Below are 26,071 nucleotides of genomic sequence, written 5' to 3'. Positions count from 1 at the left end.
GTTGTCTCCAAATCTGAAATGGTTGTGGATGAGGACAAAGTCACAAAGCTCAGCCACCAGGTGTATTTGTAAGTTTCACTCCATGCATCTGAAGAAGTGGGTTTTGCCCAAATAAATCTGTTAGTCTTGCCGAAAGCTTATGCCCAAATAAATCTGTTAGTCTTTAAGTTGCCACAGGACTCCTCATTGTTTTTGTGGACACAGACTAACACGGCTACCCCTCCGATCCTTTTTATTATGTTCCACTCATTGGCAATAAGACAAAAATAATCAAACAATTGAATTGTTTCAAAAAAGGAGACATTTTAGTGTAGTTCTGCTCTGAAAAGGTGACTTTGTGAGAATGACGGAGCAGGGTTCTACATGCATTGTATCTCGATGATTTCCATATCAAATTTGCTCAGTTTACTACTAAAAAACTGCTTTACTGCTTCAAACTGCTAGTGCTGTAAACTCTACCTGGGTTCTAAAAGGCCAAGCTGGACTCTTTCTGTCTTATGCATCCCCATAATTAATAAAGTCTGCAGGCCAAATGCTGTCCTCAGTTACACGTGTACAACTCTAGTGCTTTCAGTGGGGTTGAACAGTTATATCCAAGGGCAGAATTTGAACAGAATGAGGCTGTATAAATGGCTTTATTGCTTTAGTGAATGATGCACAAACTGGAAGAGAATGTAGCTTACTCTATCAGAGCTGTGGCTGATGGAAGTACAAACTTTTTTCACTGAAGTGAAATCTCAATACTAGAACTGGGGCAAAATTTTTCAGCTGAAACTTTTTTTGTGGGGGGTCCAAATAAAACAAGAACAAAACATTCTGGGGGGAAAAAATCTTTTTGTTTCTTTTAGACATTTTGAAATTAAACATTTTGGTCTTTTTATTTCAAATGACTTTTTTGTTTCAAATTGTCCTTCAATTTGATTTTTTAAAAAAGATTTAAAACTGAAAATTAAATTAAACATTTTGTTCAAAGTAAAAAAAAAAAGTTTGTTTTTGGTAGACTTGAGAAACTCCCTCTCCTCCCCTTCTCGTAACCCCCGCCCCCCACACAGTATTTTCAGTTTGACTAGTGAGCCAGAAAATTAGGTATTCACACAGCTATACTATATATGGAAGGGCCTGATCCAGAAGTGAGTTTCCATTAACTTCAGTGGGAAATGGATTAGGTCCAGAGAGCATACCACAAAAGCCACTTTTGTGACTAGCAATGCACTTTAAAGGATAAATATCTTTGATGCTATTATTAGGAGTAAGCATGTCTTATAGTGCTCTGTTCTCAGGAAAGGATAGACTCATATAACAAGGTGCTTTCATTTCCATATGGCAACAAAGTGTATTAGTGTCCAGCTACTACTACCTACAAGTAGGATGGTACAATAATTTGTGTATAAGAATAGATCTTTGAGCCAACGCATACATAAATTCAAAGTAATAGATTAATTAATGTCTATTTCTATCAGTAGAAAGCCACATCACAATACGGTATAAAACCTTTAATTCATGCGATAATATTCCTTTTGTTTTCATTTTCATTGTCTTTGAATTGGCCCTTTTTGTTTCATTATTGAGCAGCTGGGCTGCAGAAAGTAGTCTTCAATTATATAAAGTTTCCCAACATGTAAAATTTTGGGGCTGGGTTTCATCTTACCCCAGGGCAAATTAGGAGTACCTCCAATTCTATCAACAGAGTTATATTAGTGTAAAACAGAGGTAAGTGAGGGTAGAATCAAGTCCTTAGGTCTATACAAACTTTATGTGGATACAGAGCAACTGAAAGATGCAGTCATAAGTCTTCTATCCGTAGATGACAGTAGTGACTGGCAGAACAAGTTTCCCCAGTGCTGCCTCCTTGATATAGAGAGATTACTAGAACTGAAAATATATCTGTCTCCATATTCATCTTTTCCTTGACTTTAGGCATTCCTAAAACCACCAAAAAGGGTGCCTTTTATATGTTCACAATTTTCGGTCAGTACTAATCTGAGAAGGACTGAATTAGTAACCTAGAGATGAAAGACCCTGTAATCCATATCAAGTGCCTTGAGCTATCAGGCCTCCTCTTTTCCCATCCGCTGTACCTTTCTCTCTCGCAAAAAACAAAAAAAATAATTTTATTTAAAAAGCAATCTTTCAGCCTAGCCATGATGGTTTGGATCAGGGGAAGTAGTAATTTAGAACTTTTACATTCAAGGCCAAATTATCTACCAGCTTATTATCAGCAAGCTCACCCACAAAATGTGTGGCTGCAATCACTTGCATTAGTATAACACTCCATTTCCAAAACCCCAAATTTACACATGTAAATGCATATTTGTAAACACCCATTTTACTGGATGAATTGCTGGTTGAATATTTCTTCTCAATAGCCCTGATTTTGCCCATTCCATGTAATATTCTCGTGAATTTCCTTTGATCAGCAACTGCATACTCCTGTTAGGTCCCTTTACTGCAGTCGTCCCCAAACTGTGAGGTGTGGAGAAGTATTCGGGCGGGCGTGGCAGAGCCTGGGCCAGCCCCCCAGTGGGGCAGGGAGGGATCTCCACCCAGCCCCAATCTGCCTCCAGCTTAAACCCCTAGCTGCGACCCTGGCCCTGCCCTCAGCCTTGGCTCCACTCCAGGCCCAGCCTTGGCCCCTGGCTGCGGCTCCACTCCTGGCTCCAGCCTCGCCCCAAGCTGCGGCCCCAGACTCAACTCTCTTAACCCTGTCCGCTGCCATGGCCCCGCTCCAGGCCACAGATCCCAGGGTGGGCACGGACAGGAGTCAGGGGGGACGTGACATGAAAAGTTTGGGGACCACTGCTTTACTGGAATCTACCAAAGTCTTTCAACTTAAAGGGATCTTTTACATTTAGTTTCAAATAAAAAATACAGTTATATCAGTATAAGACTTCTTATCTGATTTTTCTTTATCACCTGAGATCAGTAATATCCTATTTGGACTCAAATCTGATTCTCTAGATATTCTGGATGTTGCTATGTGATTAGACTGCATTTTACTAGGAGATCAGGGGAAAGTTCTCCACTGTTCGTACATTTTCTGTGCTCTTTTTTTTTTCTCATTCAGTCTCCAGCTTAGTTTGTTTAACAGGGATTCCCTTCAGTTTTTGTCTTGAAGGGAGACAGAGTTGCACGTCATTTTGCTTCGAGTTCACAACACCTGTGTGAGCATTTCGCAAATCACATCTGCTGCCTAAGTGGGAACAGAGGCAGTAGGCTCCAAGGAGGTCATGGAGACATGCGGTTGGGGAAAAATTCCCTGCTGCTTTTGTTCTTGCCTGTAGGCATTTTTTCAACAGTTTTTTGTTCAAGTGCACCTTTACCTCTTGTTTAATTTTAATTTGTCTAAAAATTTAATAATCCCTTTAGGGAGTGGTAGTGCTATAATAAAAGTATGTATAAATTTTATAAATATAAAACCAAGTAGGCGCTCCTAACAACTGCCTCCTCACCATTAAATGGTTAGGCTCTATCCCTTGATTCTTTTAAGATTTGGGGGAGAAATAGTTTGTAGTCACCATAAGTGTAGAACAGTGAAAATAGAAAATCTGTTGGATCTTTCCATAAAGGCTAACCTATAAAAATTAATTTGAATAAAACGAATAGGGATTCTGTAGAAGTCTACAGAAATCACTCCAACCAACATATAGAATTTAATAGAGAATTATATGCTGCTATTGAATTCCATGCTTTGGTTTAAAAATTCTATTAAAAGGCTATCCTTTTCTATTAAAAGGACACTCTCAACTTTAAAATTACATTTCTATTACTTACTAACTATTAATTACTTACTATTATTACAAGTACAACCTAGGATTATTATAAATGACTGTGCAGAGAAAATAACTTTGTGCAGTTGACAGCACCCCGTGTATATCAATTTCCCTGACTCCTCTGTATACTTAGCACATTTCTCCTAATGTTTGGGTAGGTCTTTCACATGGCCACACAGAGAAAATGCAAATAATAATAAAAAAGGAAACACTAATGTATGTGTTTAACTTTACTCACATGAGTAATCCCAGGTAGTTCAGCATTGAGGTCAATGACATTACTTACATCAGTAGAACTAGACATTTAAGAGTTTGCCATGTTCATTATGCAATGTTATGCTCTAACAAATCAAGCTAGCCAAGAGGAAAAATAAAACTTCTATAAGCAGCTACAGAGCCTAGTAGAAAAGGTCCCAAAAAGAGACGTCCTTCTAGTAATTGGAGACATGAATGCTAAAATGGGGAGAAATAACACTGGCAGGGAAATAAGTATAGGGAAACAAGGCCAAAGTGAAATGAACAAAAATGGTGACATGTTTGCTGACTTTTGTGGAATGAATGACCTGGTCATTTGAGGAACTATTTTCTTGCACCATACAATTCACAAAATAACTTGGAGGTTGTCAGATCACAGAACAGAGAACCAAACTGATCATGTTACAATTTGGCACAAATGGACAACCTTAGAGGATATACATAGCAGGAACGGGGCAGAGTCGGGAACAGACCATGCATTAGTGGGAGCGAAACTGAGAATAAAAATAAGAACAAAAAAGAGAACCAAACAACAGAGCTGCCCATATTATTACATCACCAATCTAGAATAGCTGACGACACAACAAGAGTTTAGAAATTGTGCTAGCAAACAGATAGCAGACGCTTGAAGATGAAGACAATATAAGACAAATGATAACATTAATCTCCCTGTCTTCTTGCTTTCTTTATAAATGGTTTTCTCTCTTTTTCCATATTATAGTCAGACATTTCCCAATCACTTTTTTCATATTAATTTTTGTTGTTTTTTACAGTGATGTTCAGAGAAATATTTTCAGAAGTATTCAATAATGCAAAAGAGAACAATACTGATTATAGTAATGAAGTGAGAATGTTGCCAATTACATGTTGAGATGACAAACAGATCTAAACTCTGACCCTTTCCACATCTCCTTTCTGATTTCCCTTCGTTCTGTCCAACTTTCTTTCCTAATCATTCCTTTGTTTCCTTCCCCACTTGCATCGTGATGCCTTCTTTGAGTCCACTATGAATGGAAGCCAAGTTCCTTCCTTCTCTTCAACCAACTTCTAAACTCCCACCTGTTCTATGAAGCACTTCCTCATGACCAAGCAATGCTATGTGTTTGCTCTATATTGTGTTTTACCTACTTGTGCCTCTAGTTCAGCGGTTCTCAAATTGTGAGTCGGGACCCCAAAGTGGGACACAACCCCATTTTAATGGGGTTGCCAGGGTTGGCGTTAGACTTGCTGGGGCCCAGGACTGAAGCCCAAAACCTTGGGCTTCAGCTTTGGCCCTGATGTGGTGGGCTCGGGCGGGTTCAGGCTTCGATCTCCCCTCCTGGGGTCATGTTGTAATTTTTGTTGTCAGAAGGTGGTCGCTGTGCAATAAGCTAAGGAGAGCAGGGAATAGTCATTTCTTTGGCACAAAAAGAAAAGGAGTACTTGTGGCACCTTAGAGACTAACAAATGTATTTGAGCATAAGCTTTCATGAGCTACAGCTCACTTCATAGAATCATAGAATCATAGAATATCAGGGTTGGAAGGGACCCCAGAAGGTCATCTAGTCCAACCCCCTGCTCGAAGCAGGACCAATTCCCAGTTAAATCATCCTAGCCAGGGCTTTGTCAAGCCTGACCTTAAAAACCTCTAAGGAAGGAGATTCTACCACCTCCCTAGGTAACGCATTCCAGTGTTTCACCACCCTCTTAGTGAAAAAGTTTTTCCTAATATCCAATCTAAACCTCCCCCACTGCAACTTGAGACCATTACTCCTCGTTCTGTCATCTGCTACCATTGAGAACAGTCTAGAGCCATCCTCTTTGGAACCCCCTTTCAGGTAGTTGAAAGCAGCTATCAAATCCCCCCTCATTCTTCTCTTCTGCAGGCTAAACAATCCCAGCTCCCTCAGCCTCTCCTCATAACTCATGTGTTCCAGACCCCTAATCATTTTTGTTGCCCTTCGCTGGACTCTCTCCAATTTATCCACATCCTTCTTGAAGTGTGGGGCCCAAAACTGGACACAGTACTCCAGATGAGGCCTCACCAATGTCGAATAGAGGGGAACGATCACGTCCCTCGATCTGCTCACTATGCCCCTACTTATACATCCCAAAATGCCATTGGCCTTCTTGGCAACAAGGGCACACTGCTGACTCATATCCAGCTTCTCGTCCACTGTCACCCCTAGGTCCTTTTCCGCAGAACTGCTGCCTAGCCATTCGGTCCCTAGTCTGTAGCTGTGCATTGGGTTCTTCCGTCCTAAGTGCAGGACCCTGCACTTATCCTTATTGAACCTCATCAGATTTCTTTTGGCCCAATCCTCCAATTTGTCTAGGTCCTTCTGTATCCTATCCCTCCCCCCCAGCGTATCTACCACTCCTCCCAGTTTAGTATCATCCACAAATTTGCTGAGAGTGCAATCCACACCATCCTCCAGATCATTTATGAAGATATTGAACAAAACCGGCCCCAGGACCGACCCTTGGGGCACTCCACTTGATGCCGGCTGCCAACTAGACATGGAGCCATTGATCACTACCCGTTGAGCCCGACAATCTAGCCAGCTTTCTACCCACCTTATAGTGCATTCATCCAGCCCATACTTCCTTAACTTGCTGACAAGAATACTGTGGGAGACCGTGTCAAAAGCTTTGCTAAAGTCAAGAAACAATACATCCACTGCTTTCCCTTCATCCACAGAACCAGTAATCTCATCATAAAAGGTGATTAGATTAGTCAGGCATGACCTTCCCTTGGTGAATCCATGCTGGCTGTTCCTGATCACTTTCCTCTCATGCAAGTGCTTCAGGATTGATTCTTTGAGGACCTGCTCTATGATTTTTCCAGGGACTGAGGTGATTTTTCCAGGGACTTCATCAGATGCATATAGTGGAAAATACAGTGGGGAAATTTTATATACACAGAGAACATGAAACAATGTTACCATATACACTGTAATGAGAGTGATCAGGTAAGGTGAGCTATTAGCAGCAGGAGAGCCGGGGCGGGGGGAAAGAGGAACCTTTTGTAGTGATAATCAAGGTAGGACATTTCCAGCAGTTGACAAGAACATGCGAGGAACAGTGTGTGTGTGTGGGGGGAATAAACATGGGGAAATAGTTTTATTTTGTGTAATGACACATCCACTCCCAGTCTGTATTCAAGCCTAAGTTAATTGTATCCAGTTTGCAAATTAATTCCAATTCAGCAGTCTCTCGCTGGAGTCTGTTTTTGAAGTTTTTTTGTTGAAGAATTGCCACTTTTAGGTCTGTAATCGAGTGACCAAAGAGATTGAAGTGTTCTCCGACTGGTTTTTGAATGTTATAATGCTTGACGTCTGATTTGTGTCCATGTATTCTTTTATGTAGAGACTGTCCAGTTTGGCTAATGTACATGGCAGAGGGACATTGCTGGCACATGATGGCATATATCACATTGGTGGATGTGCAGGTGAACGAGCCTCTGATAGTGTGGCTGATGCGATTAGGCCCTATGATGGTGTCCCCTGAATAGATATGTGGACACAGTTGGCAACGGGCTTTGTTGCAAGGCTAGGTTCCTGGGTTTGTGTTTTTGTTGTGTGGTGTGTGGTTGCTGGTGAGTATTTGCTTCAGGTTGGGGGGGGGGGAGGGATAGCTCAGTGGTTTGAGCATTGGCCTGTTAAACCCAGGGTTGTGAGTTCAATCCTTAAGGGGGCCATTTAGGGGTCATGGGCAAAAATTGGGGATTGGCCCTGCTTTGAGCTGGGGGTTGGACTAGATGACCTCCTGAGGTCCCTTCCAACCCTGATGTTCTATGATTCTAAGGACTGCCTGTCTCTCAAGATCTGTGAGAGTGATGGGTCGTCCTTCAGGATAGGTTGTAGATCCTTGATGATGCGTTGGAGAGGTTTTAGTTGGGGGCTGAAGGTGATGGCTAGTGGCGATTGTTATTTTCTTTGTTGGGCTTGTCCTGTAGTAGGTAACTTCTGGGTACTCTTCTGGCTCTGTCAATCTGTTTCTTCACTTCAGCAGGTGAATATTGTAGTTGTAAGAACGCTTGACAGAGATCTTGTAGGTGTTTGTCTCTGTCTGAGGGGTTGGAGCAAATGCAGTTGTATCGTAGAGCTTGGTTGTAGACAATGGATCATGTGGCACAAGTTCCCTAATTGTGCAGTGCCATGGATACTTATAGTACTATAAAAATAGTAATAAGATAAAGATTATAGAGCAGATCCTCACCTGCTGGAAATCAGCATAGCTCCATGGAAGTCACAGGAATCACCTTTCATATGAATTCTATGAGTGAAGCAAGTTATATTACAAACATTGACAGGTTTCAGAGTAACAGCCGTGTTAGTCTGTATTCGCAAAAAGAAAAGGAGTACTTGTGGCACCTTAGAGACTAACCAATTTATTTGAGCATGAGCTTTCGTGAGCTACAGCTCACTTCATCAGATGCATACCGTGGAAACTGTAGCAGACTTTATATATACACAGAGAATATGAAACAATACCTCTTCCCACCCCACTGTCCTGCTAAGCTATTACCAGCAGGACAGTGGGGTGGGAGGAGGTATTGTTTCATATTCTCTGTGTATATATAAAGTCTGCTACAGTTTCCACGGTATGCATCTGATGAAGTGAGCTGTAGCTCACGAAAGCTCATGCTCAAATAAATTGGTTAGTCTCTAAGGTGCCACAAGTACTCCTTTTCTTATTACAAACATTGTGATTATTGTCAATGAGTGTGTGGATATTAGATTTTTTTTAGGCATAAGTACTTTTGCACTTCAGTTTTAGTACAAGACTGCAAAACCTGAATTTTAAATGATCTTTCCTTTCCCTAGAACTTAAATGCTGTTTGAATACTCACTGAAAATGCATGTGTATGTACTGTAATAAATGTGACTGGGAAATAGGCTCTTGGGGCCCAATCCTGCAAGCCCTTTTGAACATGAATAGTGTCCCTATTTGTATGAGAAGTCCCACTGACTATTCATGTATGTAAGGGTTTGTAGGACTGGGACTTTAGTTTGTGGGTTCTGTTTCGGAAAACCACCTTGGCGACATAGCAACCTAAATTGCTTTCATTAATGGAGTACTAGACAATGTCTGGTAGACACTGAAAATATGCCATGACACTACTGTCCTTTTAGCAGGTATACAACTATGAGGAAAACCACAGCTAAAGGACAATGTGGAGATTACTGTACTTACAGCACTGGCTATTATTTAAAAGAGCAAAACAGCAAATGGATATTTTAATGCATAATTTATGGAAATATGTCATGTTTTAATGCCCTGAGCCCAATATACCGCTCATATCTGTCTGTCTCTACATTAATCTAATTGAATCCATGTAATGTATTTCTAATTTGTCCTTCACCATAGAAGCTAGGCATTATTAGGTGCTATTCCCAGTTTACCTGGATGTTTACCTATTTTCTACCCAGATGTTTTTCTACTTCTAAAATGCTAAACATTTCTATAATCAAAATTTATTAAGTCCTATGTGCATTTTTCTTTTTCTGTCTCTTGATACTGTCAGTCTTTCAAGATGTAGTTCCTGGTGTTGGTTCATTGCCGCTAATTATTTATATTTTAGCCTTTGTCCCTGATTTCTCAGTCTGAGAGTTTAAAGAGCTATGACATACACCAAGAAGTATCTAATCAAGAGATGAGTAATCAAACAAAAAGCTTTTTGGGAGGAGTGCAAATGGAATGAACCATACTGTCTGGCTAATTATTGTGTTTCCTGTTCTCAACCTTTAAATAGAGTTCTTACAGAAACCAGAATACCTGCCCATAGCTTGCTGGGTTGGTTATTAAATAAGTGGAAGCTTTGTAAAGAGGGAGTGGTGGGAGAAACAGCATAAAATTGATGATGTAGAAAGGAGTTAAAGTATACACTGTATTCATCTCTTCCAGCCTTGGTTGTCAGGGTGCTAAACTCTCTGCAAGTATTTGGGTGGGTGGGTGTGTATGTGGGGGAAACCTAACCATTAATTCCAAAGAGGTGTTAGCAGAGGCATCAGGGTTTGGCTGTAAATTTGACTACATTGCTGTGGTGTGCAGAGAAATGAGTGAGGAAATATCTGATTAAAGTGTGCACTGCTGCGGAGGCAACTGAATGTTGCCATAGCAATTGAGATGAAATGTGCAAGAAGTGAGATAATTAAATCTAACCCTTTTAGTAGTTTTGACAGTCAATGCACTGCCAATAGGAAAAGTTATCTACAGTGTTAAAGATAAAACACATTCCTCATGGAAGTAGTCCTTGCTGATATTTTGTTGTTCCCTTTCTAAACACATTGCTTCAGGTAACCTAATCTGAATGTTCTTTTTAATAATCAAATACAGTTTTGACCTTGGTCTGTAACTGCTTAGGACTTTCCTGGCTTATTGTACCATGGGAACTGGCTACACAAAATATCCAAAATAACCCTTCCCCTCCTCCACGTCCCCGCTTACAGTACAGTAAAGCCAGGACTGTCATGTTTTAGCTTACAATTCAATAATATCTAGAACGTGCTGCCCTCTTCAGGAGTTGGCTATTAAAAATACTTGATTTTGTTTATTGATTCAGAAAATGTAATGAGCAAATATGAACTAGAGCATCTGGTGAGTTTCTTGAACTTTGTAATACCACAACCCAAAGACAGAGACTAGTTGCAAAATGAGTGGAAAACTGTGTTGTAAAAAAAGGTCTTATCTTACTGGCACTGGAAGAACAAGATTAAAGCCTGGGGCTGTCACATTCTTTAAGGGGATATGAAAGTATTTGGTCAGTGGAAACAAAAAACTAAGGACACCCCGGAGTTGAGATTTTTAAAAAATAAATTATTCTGTATAATACCAAGTAACTAGAAATTAAGATGTTGCATGGCTTAAAAAGGACTCTCTCATTAGTTTTCAAGCTAAACTACTCATGTGTATGTAATTACCTTTGAAATCAAATGAAGTTATGCCTGGCTCTGTGTGTGTTTGTGTGTGTGTTTGGGGTGGAGGGAATGGTTTCTAAAAATGACCCTAGTCCTGTGTGTTCAGCCACAGGAAGGACAACCATTGCCTAGTCTGAGTGCAGGGATTTTCAAAGTAACAGTGCTGGCCCAGCTGCGGGGAATCAGTGAATTCACCCCAATGCACCAGAGGGATAAACTGAGGGAAAACAAGGCCAAAGTCTAGCAGTCAGAGTCGAGGAGCAAGGATCTCTAAGAAGAGCACTGGGGCTGAGAAGAGAACTGGCGTGGGGAGGGTTTCCTTTTCCTCTTTGAAACTTGGCTGAATTGAGACATGTTGAAGTGTCTTTTACCTTTCCTTTTGCTGAGGGCTACCCTGTTGTCCTTTCCTTCAGTGGCCAAACATAGGGAAAGATTCTGTGCTACATCTCACAGGATTGAATGTTGGTGAGGGTGTGTGGGGTGTTGTCTGTACTGACAGTTCTCAAGACTGTCACAGGGTATCATTCATAAGCAACGCTTTCTTTATTTCAGCAGATCGTAAAGGATGTTTAATATCTTTTAATAGCCATCTAAGGAATATTCTTATTTTAATCTTTACGTAACGTTTTCAGTCCAGTACAACACGTTTCCGTCCTTTGAAAAGGGAAATATTGGGTCTCATTTGCCATTTGTGTCACTCTAGTTTTATGTCAATATCATTCCATTGATCTCAATTTTACACCATTGCAAAACAACATTAATGCACCACTGAGAATAAGGGTTGATTTTTCAAAGGCACAAAGGGAAATTAGATGACCATCTCCCCACTGAAAATGTAACACTAGAACCAAATTTTCCAACCAGTGCACAGACAAATCCTAATGGAAGTGCAATCCCAAATCACGAAGGGATTGTGAAATAGTCTGGTCGTCTGCACATTACAGGCCCCAGAACCTCACCCACCCACCCATTCCTGTAATAGACCCGTGACCTCTGACTACGGGCTTGTCTACACTGGCAATTTACAGCGCTGCAACTTTCTCGCTCAGAGGTGTGAAAAAACACCCCCCTGAGCGCAGCAAGTTTCAGCACTGTAAAGCACCAGTATAGACCGTGCAGCAGCACTGGGAGCTGCGCCCCTCATGGAAGTGGTTTCATTACAGCGCTGGGAGAGCTCTCTCCCAGCACTGCGCTGCAACCACACAAGCCACGTTAAAGCACTACCGCGGCAGCACTTGAGCGTTGCTAGTGTAGACTAGCCCAAAGTTACTCAAATCCTGATTTAAATCCTGATTTAAAGACTTCAAGTTACAGAGAAGTCACCATTTACACTAGTTTAACCCCCCCCCACACACACACACACTTCTCGCAGCCGGAGGAGCTGCTGGCCAGCCCCAGCAGTGGCCCAACCCCCAGGCCACTGGCTCCAATGCTTCTCCGGGCTGTTGGCCTGACCCTTGGGCCAGCCTGAGCTGCCCCAGCCCCTGGCCATGAGCAGAAGCTGAGCCCCCTCCGACTTCAGGGAAGAGGGGAAGTGAGGGTGGGGCCTTCCAGCAGAGCGTGGGCAGGGCCACAGTCTCGGTTAGGGCCACCCATGCCCCCACTGCTCCCCTGGGAAGGCTGTTCCAGAACTTCACTCCTCTGATGGTTAGAAACCTTCGCCTGATTTCAAGCCTAAACTTAATCACCAGTTTATATCGATTTGTTCTTGGGTCCATATTGGTAGTTAACTTAAATAACTCCTCTTCCTTCCTCGTATTTATCCCTCTGATGTATTTATAGAGCACAGTCATGTCTCCCTCAGCCTTCTTTTGGTTAGTCTAAACAAGCCAAGCTCTTGAGTTTTCGCTCATAGGTTAGGTTTTCTTCTTTTTTCAAAACTGGCCCTTACTGCCTAAGTACATGTAATATATGTTCAGATCTGCATTAAAATATTGATCTGTGCTTTCTACAATAGATTTGTTTCATTTTTGTTTTGCTGCTGATGCATTGTGTTTGGCAGTTAAAATCCCTATGGATGAAGGCATAATAACTAATAACATTTTCTTTGCTTTCCAGGGTATTTATGGTACAATGATGAATTTCTTCTTTCTCAGAATGGTAAGCAGAAAGCTATTTCTACCTCTGATAATACTGAATACAAAGAAGAGAAAGTAAATTGTTATAATAAAAGATTGTATATTTATTTTTAAGCAAACTGACAATCTAATAATTATATGGTATATAGAAATATAAATATTTGAATATTCAAATCCTGTTCACTAGCTAGAAAAGTCCGACAGACTATTGCATTTATTTCTAAAGACACATAAGAATTTACCATATCTTTTGGAAATGCTTCTGAACCTTGGGGTGTTCACCACTGAGGTTTTCTGCATAATTTATTGTAATATATACATACCAACACACATAAATATAGTTTACATCCTATCAGGAGAGAGAGCAAGTGTATCTCTCCTTTACCCTGAGGAAAGGTGAGTCCTATACAGTGTTTCACTGTGCTGAATTGTATAAAAATTGATCCTTATTCATGTTTCACTAGGGCTTTGCCACATCTGTGAATTTAAAATTGTATGTTTTCCAAAAGCAGACATCACTTCTTCTGAGAGAGCTGCCTGCTATCATGTTGTTTAAAAAAGATGGTTTCAGTTGTCATTCTCTGTTTTTTATGACTGAAAAAGGCAATATTTATTTTACCCCTTGATCACAACGTCTTTACAAAATAAAAAGAAAAATTCATCATATTGTACATGTAAAGGTCATCCTAAAATAACACTTCTGAGCAAACTATACTGAATCCTATGAGTGTGCTGCTAGGAGAGACATTTCCAACAGTTCTTTGGGCATTCCCTTTATAAAGGAATTTCTTTCCACTCCATAAAAATGTAGTTTGAAATCAACATAAAACCATCAAGAAGTGGAACTACTGTTAAAATGGGAAGAAATATTACTGGAAAAAATATCCCCTCCGAGCACAAATTCAAACTTCAAATGTGACTGCTTCTTAGCATTATAGCTGAAATACATCCGATCTAATCCCAGAAGGAACTCAAAATCTGCTTTTAAAAGGATATTATTCAAAAAATTTAATGCATAAGAGCATAAAAAAATGAAGGATTAAAATGAGTGCCCGCCCAGTTTTCTGTTGTCTTTGAAACAAAGCAGAAGGGTTCCAGAATTCAAGAAAACCCACAGCAAGACACAAGTTTAAAATGAACTTTAAAAAAATGATGATAGGGTTTCCAATTCACAAAGCAAGGGACTTGTTCTTTGGAACTTTTTTCTCCTCTTAGAAAGTAAAGCCTGCAGGTGAAGCTGTTTTGAACACACTTGTTTTTAACCAGTAGATCAAATCACTTGATAATAACGATGAGGTTCTCTGCTTTGTTGATAGTTTTACTTGCTTGCTAATAGTGGGTGTCTCAGCAGTATCATTGTCAAGGATATGTTTTGGGGACTGTGATTAAAGGGAAAAAATAATCATGTAGAACTAACAAATAAAAAAGAGCAGTTCCAAGCAGACATGAGAACCACATTTAACCTCCTAAATCCACAAACAAAAAATGCTCAAAAGAACTGAAGAGTAATTTTTAATCAAAAAGATTAACTATGTGACAGTTAAGTATGTTTGGGATTAAACCATCAAAGAACCTGTCTCTTTTCTGTATATTTGCCTATTAGCAGTAGGTACTTGGCACAAGGATCATATGTAGGCTGAAGCCATAGACCCTTGCACTACATATAAGCTTTTCAACAGTGTTCCTTAAGCAATAATATTGTCAAAGGTAAGTGTTTACCAACAGAGTTTGTCCATGTGTTTACCAACAGATTTTGTCCACTTAAAACAGTTTTAGCCTGAGGCTGAATATGCTGGGAAAGTGGCGGAAGAGAAACGTTTAATTTAGGCTGAAAACAAATCTATTCAGTTGGCATCGTGATTGGGGTCAATATAGCTATAAGTTTGCAGGTTAAGTAAAATTATTATTACTGGTTGTGTGCCAACAGTGCGCTTTGCACTATGTAGAACAAAGAAGGGACAAGAGTTCTGCCCTCAAGGGTCATATGTCTTATACAAACAAACAAAATGATACATGCAGTGCACGGGGTGATCAGACACTGGTGCAGAATACCAAGATAACACTTTTGGGAGGAATAGGTTTTATAGTTATAACCATATACCCGTCCCCAAATATGACATTTTGCCTTTGGCTCCCAGGTACAGAATTATAATGCCGGTTATGGATTACCAGTATGTAACATTAATTCAAACATAAATGTATTCCCATGTTAGGTATCTATTGCACAAAGAAATTGAAATTGAATTTGGCAGTTAGTATTTCCTTCAGTGTGGCTGGACATTTTAGCCTTTAAAAGGGTGCTAAATGTCAGATATTCAAAGAAAATAAAATATTGAATATAATTAATCTGCACTTTAACAAAATGCACTTTCCTTGTCATCCCCAACTCTAGCTGTGCTTAATGAATAAAAATTAAATGCACATAACTATGAATAGTCACAGCATCCTGTTTTCAATAAAAAAGGCTTTTTCTCTGTTAATAAATTGTTACCTTAAATTAATGCTAAATATATAAAATTGTAGCATTTCATTAAATATATAACCATTTTGTTTTTAAATAGGGTTTTTTAAATTCCACAAATGTTTTTAATCTGTGAAAAATTGCATGTTTTTTTACATCAAGTGAGAATATGAAAGAACTGCTAACAAAGAAGAAGGCTACTGCTGCTATGATTTCTTGAATAAGACAAAAAATTGGTTCTCACTTTTCTCTCAATTAAAACTCCATGCAATTATTTGTGTAGATTATAGACCTCTTTTGGGATTCTGGTTTCATACAACTTTTTGGTTCATTTCACATGAATAATATTAATCTTAATTAGCAAAAACAATTGATGGGCTTTTCTCTTTTTTTTATCAGAGGGTTCACTCTGTGTACTGATTATCATCACTAGATTATCCTGATAAATGAAAACTTCTTGTCTTTTTAAACAGTAAGCTGAATATGTTATCTATCCTCAGGCATGTAGCTTTTTTGTTAGACATCATCTTGTTGAGCTGGAGTGGCTTTCTTGACGAGTAGATGACCCCTTTTTTGTCTGGAACCCTAACATTGCTGGGCATTATGTCAATTTAGATTCTAACTATTTATGACCATGCATTCAAAGTTCAACTATGCAAATCACAACTATTAAACAAAAAGACATAGCAGATTTGTTTTTTAAATGTATTACATAGCTCACAAGGTCAACACATTTGTTTTCTCCATTTTAAAATATAGTTTTGTCAGTAATGATCAGTAATGATTGAAGAGATCATCACCTTTTAACATTTTATTTAGACTAAGTCAGATAGAACATAAACATCTTTTCCCTCCTATGCTAGAAAAATAATCATATGGAGTACAGCAAAAAGAAAGAGATTTGGGCTGAAGTGAGAGAGAGAGCTGCCTGTGAAACGCCTAGATTCACTGTATAGTACTAATATATAGTCTTTAAGGGGTGCAGTTCCACCATTATAGGGAAGTATACATGAATGCCAGGCCCAAATCTATCCCCAGCCTATAGGCAGGACAGCACCACAACCCCTCAGTGGTTGCTATTTCAGTTTTTAGGCTACAGAAGGGCCCAGAAAAGCCCCTCTCCAAGAGTTTATGTGGAGCTACATTAATTTAGTAGGCATAATCACATAGTTCAGAATTATTGTCCTGACCCAACCCCAGCCACTACCATCTCTATAGTGGACCCCAGCTCTACCGCATCTAAGAATCTGCCTATACGCAGTGCAGTGAAATAGTGGCCATTCTCATATGATGTGAGCAATCTACAGCTTCTATGCCCTGAGTGCATTCTGTTCTATTCAGCTTAGGTTCCATACCACATCCATCCCTCATAATATCTGAACAGCACCCTAAATGAAAATGTAAGCATTGTGCAATTGTGAAGGGAGGTAAAAGTACAGAAGCTCTTTGGGGTAGGGCCTGCCACTTACTATGTGTTTGCAGAGTGACCAGCACAGACTAGGATTTCTATGCACTACTATAAATAGTAATAGGACACAGTAGTAGTCTTCTCCTCACGTAGAGCTTGTTTACTGTTGTCCAAATTCTTCAAATAAAAGTACGACAAAACTTATTTCAAGAACTGACAGAGAAATATACTACATAGCAAAACAGAAACCTACAGAATATCTGAATCTGTTTAGATACAAGCAAAAATTAATACTAATAAATACAATTTCCATGGCTTAACCAAAAGGAGATTTGACTCTAAAACTATGACTGTGAACAATTTATCTACAATTTATCACTCTTCTACTGACCATAATTAATTATAATTAAAACTTGCCTTTTTAAGTATTAAATATACAGTGTTACTGTGTTTGCCCTTAAATCATATAATTCCTTCTCCTAGTACACTGAACTGCTGCAGCAGTTCTCTTCTCATCCTATGTACGTGTGTGGTAAAAAGCAGATGTGTTTATTTGAGTTGTGGATGTTGCATGTTTATCATAGAAATATAATAGATAGATTAGAGTTTATGAGGAACATTTTTCATTCAGAAAATCTTGATAACATAACATAAATGATGCTAATGAGACTTGGGCAGTGTATATAATACCAAGACACAGAAGACAAGGATATTTTTCTTGTTAAATATACATTATTTGGTACTTTTTGAAAATGCAGAAATATATGCTATCTACTTCGTAACCCATCATGTGTTTAAACTGTTTTAGCTTTTTTCTCGGTAGCACTGAAAATTTGTAAGAATTAGTTTATAGTGGATAAGGTACTGAAGAAGCATTTGAGGGAAAGTTCATCTAAGTAGACAGCAACCACAAAAATAACATTCACGTATTAACAAAGGATCAAGGGCTCCATTCAGCCCCACCAGAAGCAGGTTCCATGGATTTCATTGGGTGTTGCATCCACTTATTGCAGGACTGAATTTGTTCCCATACAAAAAACAAACACTGAAATGGAAAATGGCTCACTGCACAGGACATTTGTTAGGGAAAGAGACAAAAAAGAACACAGAGAAACCATAGTTGTATTATCTCACTAGCCATAAAAGACAGAGAAGATCACCTAAACTGAAATAATCCTACTACATCACAATTAGATTAGTGAAAAATGCTAGAAATATAAAAATAGGTAATATACTGTTAAGAATGATCAAATATAAAGTATGTGTCCTAATATAAATAAAATGTTTCTCACTACATACATAAGTAGTATAATAGATAGGCAAAATTAATAAAATCCCATATCAACAGCAGTGTGCTATAACTGCTCTTGGTAGATCTAAATTACATACTTTTGTGTGTGTGTGCCTTCCTTAGGTCAGGTCCCTATTTTTGAGCAGGAAGAAAGCTGGGAGGGAACATATGTTTCTTTGTCAAGTGAACATGCCTCACGTACTACTGATGGTGGATAAAGACTGCTTATTTTACTGCCCATAAAAATGGGGTTAATTAACAAGGAAAGGTTGAACTTTAGGTATAGTCTGTATTTTCCCCCAAATAAATAATTAACTTTTTAAAGGGGGTGTAAAATAGTTAAATTAGCTTGTAGTTGTGGGGCAAAGGGGATTTTTCAAATGCTATTTCCCAAGCTCTGACTAAATAAAATAACTTAATCTGAATCAAGAGTTGACTATGGCCAAGTAAGGATAGTTTTAGCTTTGTAAGGTACTTATTATATATCAGAAAAGTCAGTTTTATGTGTTAGAGCAAAATAATTTGCTTCAGCAGAGGTGAGGCAATTATGGAAGAAGTGATGTGAGCTTTTTAGTGCAGAGTAAAGCCAATTAAGATGAACTAATTGGACAAAGTCTTATTAGTGTGTCTTAGCCAATATCCATTCTGAGCAGATGTAAGACTCATTGACTTCAAGTTAATCTTTTTTTAACTTAACAACTGTATGACTGAGACCATGGGCAAAATCCTGGCCACCTAAAGTCAAGGAGAGTTCACCCAAAATTATTTCACCCCATAGTTTTTCTAAGCAAGAGGGTACAGGGAGTGGAAAGAGGCTGCCCAGGAAGTAAGGAAGGAATGACTGGGATAAGGAGAGAGGTTAAGGAGAGAATATAGAGACGTTCCACCAAAATCAAGGTGAGGTGGGTTTGCACATCCAAGTACAGCATCTAAGCCTTATTAATTCTATACAAAGCCTAGGAATTTACTCTCATTTAAACATCTATCCTTTAGTCAATCCATTTTGAAAGATTGCCCTTCTCTAAAGAAAGTAGCAAAGTCCATTGCTCTTGTGCATAGTCAAATATAAATAATATTTCAAAAGCTAAATTGAAAACATTAGCAATAAAAATATGCAGTGTATATTTCTTTCCTAGGAGCCAAAATGGAAATTGAATTCAATTGAGCCCCACTTACTTGGAATGGAATTCAATTTTAAAAAATCTCCCTGGATTCCATCCTGTGGAAAGCCCTCACAAATTCATTTTGGGGAGTTCTGATGTGGAGGCTGGCCATAGCTTTATTTTTATTTTTTTAATGGAATCCGGTTTCAGTGTTTAAGGTTATTCATAACTCACCTCTGCTGCACGGTTTTCACATATAAGCCGACTGAGGACAACTCGTTATTAAAGAAGTCGGCAGGTGTTCGTGCTCTGAAACATATTCAACAAAGAACTCAACAGGCTCACATAGGCTGCAAGCTCCAAAGAGAAATTAAATAATGAAGACAGCAACTTTGCAACAGAGACCACTTCAGCATAAGTACAAGGACTTGTCAGATGATGGGAACTTCTGTTACATTTTTTAACTAGATTCCGCATAAGGGTGTTAGTTATTGATATGAAAATTGTAAATTAGAGATGGTCACAAACCCATACTTTGAGAAAGTCTGGATCTGGAGCCAACAGAGCACTGGAGAAACATCGAGACAAATTCTGGCCTGACTTATATCTGTCCCATGCCACCTCATTCCTTCATTACTTCCAATAGGCTTGCATGTCTGGGCAGAGATTAATTCTATTATTATACTGAAGTTGGTTGAAGCATCTCACCCACACCAATTTCCATGTGCAATATCTTTGGAAAGTCCAGAGAAGAGAGAAGAAAAAAATGACCCTCTTCACTTCTTTAGCAAATATTTTTCTAATGCATGGAGATGCACCTTCTTTAGCTTTTTTCCAGACATGGTAAAAATTTAAAATACATGCTCACCCTGCCTTGGGACTTAAGTTTAGATTTTAATTAAATAATTCTAAATTGAAATTTTAAAATATTAATGACCAAATGTAAGTACAGTCTTGCTCTTCCCAAAGATTCTGAGTTGCTGAACAATCATATTACAGAAAATGTCTTAAGAATGGCCCTTAATATGAGGAATCACAGAGTGTATTGGTTTTTCCTTTATTAAAAATGTTTCCTTGCAATCGTTATTTGAAGAAAATTGACAATTAATAAGAAACATCTAATACAGAGCTTCCTTTTTGGCAAAGGTAATTGTGGCCAGATCAAACTCCTAGTCAAGCCAATGGATAGGTACCGGTAACTTCTGTAGTGGTAGGACTGAGCCCATAAGACTTACTGGAAAATAAATTGTTAAGTGCATCCATGGTCACATTTAATATTTTTTAAAAACCTGAACTTTCACAAAGTATCTTTCACAAGTTTTCACAGTGAAGTAAAATAGTCTTTCAGTAACATACTTTTATTTAAAAACTCTTACTAATGAAAAAAATGCTACTAAATCTTTGTGCCCACGACCTCTTCCTATCAATAGAATATATTCCTATAATATAAGCCCTAGAATTCTTGAGATGTCATAAGAATTTGGTTTTGCTTTTCTTTTAGGTGCCAGTTGCATTTTTTTAACGAATAAGAGAACTTCTGAAAATCTTCAAGACCATTTATAATTTCCACTCCACAGGCCTACAATTGCTCTACATCCGACTTTTCGAATTTTTATGTCTATTTATGCTTTTTACTTCTTCCTCTCCAGGTTAATCACATAGGCTCTGGTACATCAATTTCTAGCAGACCCAGTTACAGACTCTAGAAATCAATAAGTTAATATGTACTTTCAAAAAGGAACATTTACTCATTTTCTCAAAAAATACAGGAATTGGTTACAATCCAAAACACCTAAGATGTCCCCAGTCCTGCAAACATTGAGGCATGTTAATCTCCATTAACGGGCATAAAGTTACTCACATGTTTAATTGTTTTCAGAATTAGAGCTAAGGTCCAAACTTGGCAAAAATTTACACACGTTTAGCTTTACAAATGAGAGTAGTCTCATTCATTTTAATGGAACATGTTAATATGTTTAAAGATAAGCATGGGTGTTTACAAACTGGGGCCTAACCTTGTGTTAATTCAAATAAAAAAATAACATGAGTTAAAAAAAAAAACAAAACAGGTTCCAAATTCCTGATGCCTTCTATTCTTAGCAACAATGTTTTCCAAATCCACAGTCGTTATTTCATTTAAGAGGAAAAGAAAAATTCTTTCATATTATTCACTCACTAGGCATAATTGAAATCTCATTCAAATAAGTTATTGACTTTAGCAGTCTGCTACTGTCAGCCTGAGGTCCCTTATATGGGATTTATATGCACACAGAACATGAAAAAATGGGTGTTATCATGTATCTCCTCACTGTATTTTCCACTGAATGCATCCGATGAAGTGAGCTGTAGCTCACGAAAGCTTATGCTCAAATAAATTGGTTAGTCTCTAAGGTGCCACTAGTACTCCTTTTCTTCTTGTTTAACTGCGATTAAAACTGCGATTAATCGCGATTAATTTTTTTAATCGCAATTAATTTTTTTGAATTAATCGCATGAGTTAACTGTGATTAATCGACAACCCTATTAATTATATATCACTAAAACTGGACAACTAAGAAAATTAAACATTTCATCAGAGGGTAAGCTGCATATAAATAAACTTAAAGTAACACGATTATAAACCCAGATATAATATTTAGCACTTATCTTTAAGGCATTTTGTAAGTTTAAAAATCCAGTTCTGCACTTCTTGCACAGTCATAGGCTCATAGACTTTAAGGGCAGAAGGAACCATCGTGATCATCTAGTCTAACGTCCTGCACATTGCAGGCCACAGGGCCTCACCCACTCCTGAAACAGACCCCTGACTGAGTTACTGAAGTCCTCAAAGCATGGTTTATAAACTTAAAGTTACAGAGACTTCACCATTTACACTAGTTTAAGGCTGCAAGTGAACCATACCCCATGCTGCAGAGGAAGGTGAAAACCCCCCAGGGTCTCTGCCAGTCTGACCCAGGGGAAAATTCCTTCCTGACCCCACAAGTGATATGATCACTTAGACCCTAAGCATGTGGGTAAGACCCACCAGGCAGATACCTAGTAAAGAATTTTCTGTAGTAACTCAGAGCCCTCCCCATCTAGTGCCCCGTCTCTAGCCATGGGGAATTTTTACTACTGGCAGTTACGGATGGGCCACATGCCATTGTAGCCAGTCCCATCACACCATCCTCTCCATAAACTTATCAATCTTAGTCTTGACACTAGTTAGGTGTTTTACCCCCATTGCTCTCCTCCTATTGGTTTCCATGAGATTTCTGGGTATGCAAGGGATGTCAGATTGGACCCTAAGCAATAATCCTCACTGTCTTTGTGAGGCAGTTAAGTTTTATTATTATTATTCAGATTTTACAGATGTGAAAACTGAGGTTCAGAATTGTTAAATTACTTGCTTTAGGTCACAAAAGGAATCAGTGTCAGAATTAGAACACAGGACTGCCTGGCTCCCAGTCTTGCACTCAAACCTGACATCTCTATGGGCTTAAGCCAAAGCCCACTGAAGCCTATAGAAAAAACTTCCATTAACTTCAATGGGCTTTGGATCAGGCCCTAAACACTTACATACTCTCTAGTGATGCTTTCACATAACTGACATATTCCTAAAAAGTTCACTCTCATTTGGTCTTGGGACAAGATCTCTATATTCATAAATGTTTTACATATTTTATTTTCTATATTTAAGAGGGGAAATAAGCTTTACTCCACTTCATATTTATAACTAGTATTGCCAGGATCCACTGGCTAGCATACTATTGAAGCTAGTTTACTGCCAGGTTTCAGAGTAGCAGCCGTGTTAGTCTGTATTTGCAAAAAGAAAAGGAGTACTTGTGGCACCTTAGAGACTAACAAATTTTTTTGAGCATAAGCTTTCGTGAGCTACAGCTCACTTCATCAGTACTCATTCTAGTTGTCCTTTCTGCAATGAGACACAGCAAATCCCTATTTTCAGATCTAAATGACTATGAATTCACTGACTCTTTCTCCTGTAAAACTTTACATATTAATGTAGTTTAATAAGCTAAGAAATGCATTAGGTTTTTAAATAAATCTTTAAATAGGGTAGTTTTAAATCAGAAAGATGTTTTGGTCTTGGAAAATTATGAGAACTAGTATTTGTCTAACAAGACCTTAAGACCCTGGGAAGAATTTTAAGGATTTTTATGAAGCTCAGTATGCATTCTTCGGCTAGGTTTTGGCATAGTTTCAGTATGACTCCAGTGCAACTCAATCAGTTTATTTTATAATTAAAAACTAGGAAATAGTAACAAAAATACATAATATATAGCACTCATGTTTATAATAGAAACATCCATAAAGGAAGAAACATGTTCTAACTCTTCTCATTACCCCAAAGGGAATTGCATCTTTAATCACACAAAGCACAACGGCTTTCTAATTTTGTTTAAAGTGTTTCAGTACTTACAAAAACCAGATCAGGTTATTGTAAATCTAGAGCAAATTAGAATCATTGGCCTCTGCTCAGCTGTATTCAAGGGTACTATGTAAATCATAAATTTAATGGCATACTAAGACACACATCTGTTTCTATTTTGTAGAAGTTAATAATCTAACTACAGAGTATTTAAACACTACTTTCATTAACTGGAAAATTGAGAAAAATAGGAACTGCTATAAGTCACAAGGTGTTGTTGCATTGAACCAAGAAAACTACATTGATAAACTGCAAGTCTGTATAGTAAATAGTTTTCAAAGATATTTGTGTCATTGTCTATTGCCTGACCTTGTGCTGCCTCTTTCTTTCTCCTAGAAAAATGTTGCTTAAACAAACAGAGCAGTACTGCTAACTAAAGTCTGCACCTGCACATGGTACATTTTAATCTATAATGTTAGTAACAAATGTCTTTCACAATAAGAGGTAGAAGATGCCTAAATTCCCCTGAAAACAAGATAGATAATGGTATAATGTGGTAAAAATACATGCATTTATTTTTACATAATTAATAATCTAATAATTCCAGCATCCTTAAATTAATATTCATTTCCCCCACTGCTTTGCAAAAAGATACTTTTTTGACCAGTGCTGATGAAAGTTTTCTGTTGCAAAAAAGATCGATTGCTTATGTACATTTGTTTTTATACATTTTATTTTCTAGAATGTCTACCTCATCCCGGAAGTTTTCATATTATTGTCTTTATTGAACATAGTGGTGTGAACATACATACAATATCAGATGCACTCTACAGTTTGTGGCATCATGCCAGTATAGGTCCTGATAGTGCACTGTGGCTCTGTGTGGGCAGAAGGGTCTCAGTTGGTGTGGATCTCATTGCAGAATTTGGGCCACAGTTTTTAACTATTGTTTATTAAAGTCTCATTTTTTTCAAATAAATATGTAAATGATTAGCCAAACAACTGATCAGATGTGTATATACTTATCCTTTCAAAAAAAAATTTCAGTTGGGGTTGCAAGTGAGAGTAGAGTTCGGCCCCTAGCTTTGTGCAGTAATAAAAGACTTAGATGTCAAGGTTTACTGTGATAAGATAAAGCCATTATTAAGGTGACAGATTTTGAATGATTAATTCCATTGTGAACCCAGAACATAGTTGCAGTAAGTGGCAAAGTTCAAGCATGTAGAAGATTAAATTAAACACCCATTCATGAAAATTATAATGGCACAAATTATTTCATGATGGAAGAATTGCTCTCTAAAGAATCTATCAGAAAAGATCCAAGCCCTGGGAGGTCACAGATCTAGCTTCAATGCTTGCTCGTTTATGCTAAAATTGTCTAAACTACTAAACACTTTCCATTAGGCTTGGGATGCAGGGACTTGAATGACGTTCATATATATAACTGAATGAATATATATCTCATCTCTCTTTTCAGTGCTAGATTCTATGAACTTCTATTTAATACCTATATATACACATACAGTAATACAGTTTAGGGGGGAATTGATATATTCACCCTTTTGCCAGTACTGGTTCCCACTGGGGAAAGAGTGGATTGAATCCTTATGCCCAAGCATAGGGAACAGGAACAGAAAACTAGAACTAAAGATTCAAATGATGAAAGCAGTAAAACTTGGTGCTTGTGAACTTCAGTAAGACTCCATGAAAACCCCACAACTCCTGTGTAGTTATGCCTATGAAAAACTTTCTACTACACAAAGTCCCCACATAGTTTTCAGTAGCCCAGTTCAGCCAGGCAATAAAATTATGCTTAAGAGTGTTGTCTTACTGATATATTATAGCATAGTACTCTGATTCACTATGTGCAATTTAAAAAGGTCTATTTTGGTGCTGATTTTCAACAGACAACAGCTAGTGCTTAGAATGGGATGAGGAGTAGCGTCTTAATTAATTATTTAATGTTTTTTAATATTTATAATTAGTAGCAGTACTAGGTAGTCAATCGATGTTCCTCCCAACAGTAGTGCTGTGTTAATATCACTCTTTCAACTGCAGTATTTTTAGAAAGGCATAACCATACCTTCAATCAGACGGGACCAGTATTTGTCAAAAACATTGAGGTTTGTCAGAAGTAAATGCTCATTTCAAAAAAAAAAGAGGTGGAATATCATTGATCCCTATACTTTAGTGATATTAATACCCTTGTGCTGCAGGTATTTGTAATGTAAAACAAATCATTACTGAAACAGATGCCTTTACAAGCAGTTTTTTTGAAACAAAATGACTTTTCTTACAGCTGTTAGAATCACACCTGGTGGTTTGACAGAAGCATAATAAAATGTGAGCTGGAAGACCTAACTTCAGAAGGAAATCTGGGTTTTATGCCCAGTCCATGCCGGTTGAGATTGATTGCAAAGCAGTAGTGATGTGC

At 38.2% G+C, this 26,071-nt stretch overlaps 1 protein-coding gene across 2 annotated transcripts in view; it reads left to right on the top strand.

Moving 5' to 3' along the window:
- ADGRL2 (adhesion G protein-coupled receptor L2) overlaps positions 1–26,071 on the top strand; it is a 492,078-nt gene that overhangs the window by 261,460 nt on the left and 204,547 nt on the right. For both annotated transcript variants that reach the window (XM_048860984.2, XM_075131687.1), the window contains one exon: positions 12,986–13,027. The gene's annotated coding sequence lies outside the window, so the exon portion shown is untranslated. The remainder of the gene's footprint in view (positions 1–12,985; positions 13,028–26,071) is intronic.

This window comes from Caretta caretta, chromosome 8 (genome assembly GCF_965140235.1).
Source record: "Caretta caretta isolate rCarCar2 chromosome 8, rCarCar1.hap1, whole genome shotgun sequence".
Classification (NCBI taxonomy): domain Eukaryota; kingdom Metazoa; phylum Chordata; order Testudines; family Cheloniidae; genus Caretta; species Caretta caretta.
This window is presented reverse-complemented; position numbering and strand designations above follow the sequence as displayed.